The sequence below is a fragment of the Xiphophorus hellerii genome, chromosome 12, assembly GCF_003331165.1.
Source record: "Xiphophorus hellerii strain 12219 chromosome 12, Xiphophorus_hellerii-4.1, whole genome shotgun sequence".
Lineage (NCBI taxonomy): Eukaryota > Metazoa > Chordata > Actinopteri > Cyprinodontiformes > Poeciliidae > Xiphophorus > Xiphophorus hellerii.
This window is the reverse complement of record NC_045683.1, coordinates 18,496,244-18,502,911: the sequence shown is the minus strand read 5'-3', so window position 1 is coordinate 18,502,911 and position 6,668 is coordinate 18,496,244.

Below are 6,668 nucleotides of genomic sequence, written 5' to 3'. Positions count from 1 at the left end.
ACAGGTTTTCTTCCAGGGTTTCTCTGTATTTAGCTGGTTGCATCATTTTCTCCATCTCTGCTGAAGAAAACTGTTTTCCCCTGCATGATGCTGCCACCAGGATGTTTCACAGTTTTTCACATTTATGGGTAGTTTTGGTTTCATTTAATCAGATAACCTTCCTCCACATTCTGTCATATTAAATGATATTAAAAAAAAAAAACAAAATGTAAAAAAAATAATAAAAATGCCTTTACAAGTTAACTTTTAGAAAATCACCTTCTCTTATTAAAAAAATATGTTTTTTTTTCATTGTATTTCTTGTGAAGCAAATTCCAGTCCTTGTTGTCTCTGTTCTTACTTGTTCTCCATGCGTGAAACTGATCACAAACTGGATGTAGCGCTGCTTCTGCCTGTGATCGATTTTCAGTAAGACACGATCACAGACTGCCATAACTCTTCAGGACAACCACTAATGGGCTGTCATCAATCGTAACATCGTCAACTCATTTTTCTCACATATGAGACAATAATGACCCCTCTCTGAAAGACAGTGGAACCTGAACGTGTTGTAGAGTTATTTGTCCCTGCTTGCTGTTTTCATATTAGTTTTCATTACTTGTTGATGGAGCAGGACTTCCCCCATAGGACAGTCTAATCCATCACTTATTTTCTGCCAGTGACACCAATGTCCTTTGATGATGCTTGCATTAAATTCATCATAGCTGTTAAGCACTGCTCTGTGCAGTCTGGAATCATTTTATACAGCATTAAACAACAGATGAGATGCAACAAGGCAGAATATTTCTTTCATTACATGTGGATGAAAATGATGAAACGAGATGAAGGGATCAGCTGGAGTAGCCGACATTAAACACAGAGAGCTCACTAGTCAGCCTGAGCTTCTGTCTCAACAAAGCAGAAGCTCTGCAGTGTCCAGATTAGCTGTTGTTTATTTGAATTAAGATGCACAGCAAACAGATGCATCTCCAATGTTTCTTTCATGTTCTCAATAAAGCTGGTGCTGCAGTTATTCTGAATGGATCTCTGGACTATAGCAAATGCATGAACAACTACAAGTCTAAGCGAATGCATTTAAAACAACATTGGCGCACGTCAGTAGTGGGAATTATTCATGCAACATGTAGAAAGCTTCACAGATTTGTACGTTCATTTAATGAATGAGTGTTCACCTGTAGCTACACTCAAACAATTTCTCATTGTATTATAGTCTGATCTTCACATAAAAGCTAATATGCGCACAATGGGATCTGCAATGTCAACAGTTTTAAAGGTGAGTTGATTTGAAATTGATAGAACACAAATCTGTTGTGTAGTCTTGCTGTGAAGGTGAGTTTTGTCTCTTTACTGCTCAGTTGAGCACGACCAAGAAAGAGGGCTTTAATACAAATAAACAACACAGTTATTAGTTTTATTTAGTAAAAAAAAAAAAACACACACACACACAATTTTCATTCCATTTCAAAACTATTCCCTACTTTCTACTGATCTATTGCAAAAATTTCCAATAAAACACTAAAGTTTATGATTGCAACATGATAAATGTGGGAAAAGATTAGAAAGAGTAACACATATGTCATTCACTGTAAAAACACTACGTTACTTCAAACATTTGTTCCACCTACTTTTGCAAGGTCCTCTTTGGTCTCTTTTTTGTGGGTGCTTGGCTGAGCTTAAATACCAGAGGGAGGAAAGCTAAATGGATTGTAATTATTGTCCTGGAACAGATTGAACAGTCTATACACAAGAATGTGAGCTGAATATCGTTTCAATCACATAAGATGCATTTTGTTTTCTAGTAGGAAGGTACATTTTTAAAATGGGGTTTGAGGCAGTAATTCCAGCTTTAATCTAACAATCATCTAAAGTACCCAATTATTGTTTTGTCTACTGTCTGTGAGCTTTTAATTGAAGTCATTCTCTGTCGTCTGTGAGTAAATGCAACTCAGATGTATTCTGTTACTTTGCATTTAACAAGTGGATGTTCTACTTTGTCTAAATACTGATATGATTAATAATAAATTGATAAGGAATTAATACGTAATGCTGATTCCTTTGTTTTAATAATGGAAACACGAATTGCACACTTGTTTAATATGCCCTTTATAATGTAAAGGGGAATTAATTTAGATTAATTTCATTAATGTAAATTGATTGTATACAGATTCTTTTGTTTTGATAACGGATACATGAATTGTACACTTGTTTAATATCCCCTTTATAATCTCAGAAAGACTGATATAAATAAAACACAATATAAACAAAATGTTGATTATTTATAATGTGATAAATAGTTTTGTGTTGTGTGAGCTGAAAGCTGTTAACTTATGAACTGACAGTGATCAGTCAAATTTAGGTTCCTCTAACAATATCAAGGTTTGATTACAGAGATAATTGTAAAATCAAGAAATCTCCTAAACAGAACATGTCTGAGATTAATAAATTAAAAATAAATAAATAAAATAAAATAAAAAAATACTGGAGAAAGAATCCAAAATTTAAGAGCAGATAAGAAACAAAGTCATTGCTGCCTACCAGACTGGACATGGTAACAAAGCCACTTCTGAGACTTTGAGACTCCAGAAAGCCACAGTGAGAGATATGATCTACAAATGAAGAAAATACTGAATAGCGGAGAACCTTCCCAGGAGTGGCCAAAAAAAGAACCCAGGACAACATCTAAAGCACTACAGGCAACATCTGTTAATGTTAATGTTCATCATGCAACAACAACAAAGAAACTGGGAAAAAATGGCCTCTGTAGAGTGACTCAAAGGCAAAAAAAATACTGTTGACCAAAAGAAACACAGAGACCTCAGACTGCCAACCCCTCCCCACAAAAAACACCTTGGTGATTTCCAAGACTTTTGGAAAATCATCTGCAGACTGGCAAAAAAAAAAGTGAAACTTTTTGGAAGGTGTGAGAATTGTGAAGTGTGACTAATGTGCAGGAAACAGATGAGACAGGAAAAAAGCTTAACAGCTTATTAAAAACACAGATGTTAAATGTACGGATCTTAGACTCCAGGGATTCATTCAGCAGACTCACTGGAGAAAAAGAGGGGAAGATTAGAACTGCTCAGGTGGTTAATACATTGGGGATGAGATCATCTTGTTAGTGGGGGCTGCAGTGTGGAGGTCAGCAGGTGGCAGTAGATCCTGAAGTGGAGGTGGCGGCTAAGGACAGATGACTTATTGTTGGAGGGTAAACAGGCAAGTATGGTAGTTTGGTCACGGAGGTCTCTTGACTTACTGTTGCAAGCAAAGACCAAACATCAAGGAGCAAAGAGAGAAACATTTCTGTTGGGGATACTGTGCAGGAACAAATCACATGTAAGGTTTCATGACAGAAACACAAAGGTTTGGATATTGGGACCAGAATGGTGATGAGACTGGAGGAACAACGATGCTGTGATGTGAGAAGAAGAAGAAGGAAAGATCAGGACAGACATAATGTGTTCTGTTGCTTCTTTAACAAAACTAACATTTTCAGACACTCACAACCCGGTAGTCAAACATGGTAGTGGTACTTTTCAGTTGCAGGTCGACCAATCACAGTTGATGGAAAAACGGATTGTTACCATGAATTAATATTTTATTAGAAGGAAATCCTTTTGTAGAATCTCCAGTCTTCAGGTAGTGATCCTAATGAGCTCAAGTTCACTAGAGTTGCACAACAGGATAGTGATCCGAAGCAAACCAGCAAGTCCTCCGTTGAATGGATGAAACTCCATTGAGACTGTTGTCATGACCTTCACCAGATATTCAGGCTTGCAAACCTTCTTATGTAGTTGAAGGAAAGAAATTCTGCTAAGAAGAGCGGTCCAAAACCCATTCAGAAGCAGTACAGAAGATATTACCAGTCATCACCACAAATCCTTAACAGCACTTCATGCTGCCGAGGGTGCATGGCGCACTCAGGTTTAAGGGGTTGATTACTTATTCACATAGGGCCTAGTTGGTTTGGATAGCATATTCCTCTTAATAAATTAAATTATCAGTTGAAAACTGTCTCTTGCATTTACTCTGGTTATCTTTATTTGATCTGCGCATTGAAGTATGGCAAAAAAGCAAAAATAGAAAAGAATTTGGAAAGGGAAAACACTTTTCACCTTAATCCAAAGGAACATGAATATAGACAATTGCCATTGTTATGTAATATAAAAAGAAAATACGAACGAAAGCTCAGACATGTTGCATAAAGGTGTAAAGAATTTCCCAAAATGATCATTTTACCAGACGTACACATGTGTGAATTGTCTGCTATAAAATGGAAATAAGTAATCCCTGGAGGTTACAGCTTCCTGTCATACAACAGGAAACCTGCACTCCCCGCCGAGCAGCTTGGATTATCCTTACAGTTATGCCTTCAGTTTAAAGCCTGCTTCGGCTGTCAACATGTGTACAGAGTAAAATGTGTGTGCGTAGGCGTGTGGGGATGTGTGTGTGGGTGGGTGTGGTGGGGTGTGTGGGGGGGTGTGTGCGTTTCTGGTGCTGCTTACAAAAAAATATTAATGCTGGTTATTAAACAGAGTACTAGATTTAGGCCAAACCTCACCAGAATCAGGCAAGTTTCTGCTTATTCTTTAAGGTCATTTTGTAGTCTTGTACCGGTGCTGACAGGGCATCCTCAGACAGCGAAGTACCATCAACCACGTGGTAAGGAGGCTCGAGTCCAACAGCTCCTCTTCCTGCACTGCCACAGCTGAGAGAGACCATATGTCTCCTCTCCCCAGAGTCTGTCAGAGCTCAGGAGTGCCAGGCCATTAAGACCTATTCCATGTGTTGTAATACTATTAAGCACTTCATCTTCAAACCCAAGACAAAATGTATATAAAATTTTCTACAATTGTAACAGAAATAGACTATGTACAGTTTACCTTTTATTTTTTTCTCAGTTGAAACCTATAACCTTTATCAGTCATTCAAACTGCAAAGTTCAGTTTATTTAGCATATAATCATGTGACTCTGCATTTTACAAAATACAGTATAGTCAAAGTCTTTATGCAAGCATACACTTTTTACCCAGAGTAGAACTGAATTATGATTTAAAGTGATCCACAGCTCCATGTCTTGAAGGTGTGCCTCTATTTGAAAACATAGGGACTGATTTTTTGTCTATTATTTGCAAACTTAGCTTTAACTTAGGCTGATTGGATGTTTTTGTGGTAACAAGCTAACACTGCGCTCTGTGAAGATTAATTTTCAAGCACCAGATTTTCACTTGAGCGGTATATCTTAGAGTGGACCAAATTTAACACTTTGGTTTTAGTAGTTCTGATCACATGTCAATTGTGGTTGTCCTGCTGGAAGGTGAACTTCTGCCCAGGTCTCATGATGATACCATCACCATGGAGATGGTGTGTTCAAGCTGATATGCAGTGTTAGTTTGTTACCACACGTAGCACCTTATATGCAAATTAATATTTAAGACAATATCAGTAATGTCTGGTAATGTCTTTATGGCTTATGGTAAATCTCAAAGAGGGATTTTATTGTCCTTTTCTTCAATAATCTGTTCCACTGGTCTATAAGATGCTGCTTGTTCACAAATGTTCCCTAACAAACATCTGAGGCCTTCATGAAACAGCTGGACTTATACTGAGGTCTGGTGGAGAAGTCATTTGGTTGGACTGGATTTTATTTAGCAATGGGTGCTGAATGCAAGTTGACTCCGTAGCTTTTAGCTATGCAAAACTCGCTGAGACACACCCCAAAAGATTGACAACAACCTGACAACAACCAAAAAAAATGCTAACAAATAGGGTTGCAATACATGCCAATTTTTTCTGAATTTTATTTGAAAAAAAGGGGAAGAAAGGAAACTGCATGTAATAGTGTGTCCTATACACAATTATAAGTTATATTTGATAGGTTTATTTTGTCATAACCTGCAAAGAATCAGCCAGAGACAGAGATTAGGTTTCTTTTGATTTCTTTTCTGCAGAATAGGAGAATTGAGAACAGACGCGACGAATCGCTGTCAAACACTGTCTGGACTCAATTCTGCCAGTTCTTTCTTTGCATTTCTCTTTATTGTATAGAAAAAGGAGGTTGGGCTTCTCTTCACACAGTCACACAGAGAATTGACCAACCGTCTTTACATTCTGAAACCTCCTATGGACATGCCCTTATAAGGGCATGTGGCTGACCACAACTAATCAGTTACAGATGGAACTAATAACACATGAATGTTTAACGTTTTTAGCTTCCAAGCAAACATCCTAAACAAAGTTAATAACATACTACAAAAGAAAGAGAAGTTAAGTAAATATAAAAAGAAGAATAATATGAGAGTAATAATAAAAAAAGAATAATATAAAAAGAATAATATGAAAACATAACTTGTAAAATAAACTCATGAGTAAATGAACAGGAGGATAATTTTTCTAACAATATTGTTTTAGTCTATCAAATGAAATCTGCCAAAATTTGTATGTGAGGCTATTGTGTGACAAATTGTAAAGAATTTCAAAGGTAAAGAATACTCTCTCAAAGCACTGTTGCTAGCTGTTATTTATCAGTACCTGAAACACTGTGCTACCATATAATTTTTATTCTGGACCTATTTTTAGTAAACACGTTTTTCTTCTTCTTCTTGGATTTACTGGCGATTGGCAACAAACTTTAAGTAGCATTACCGCCACTTACTGGTATGGAGTGTGGT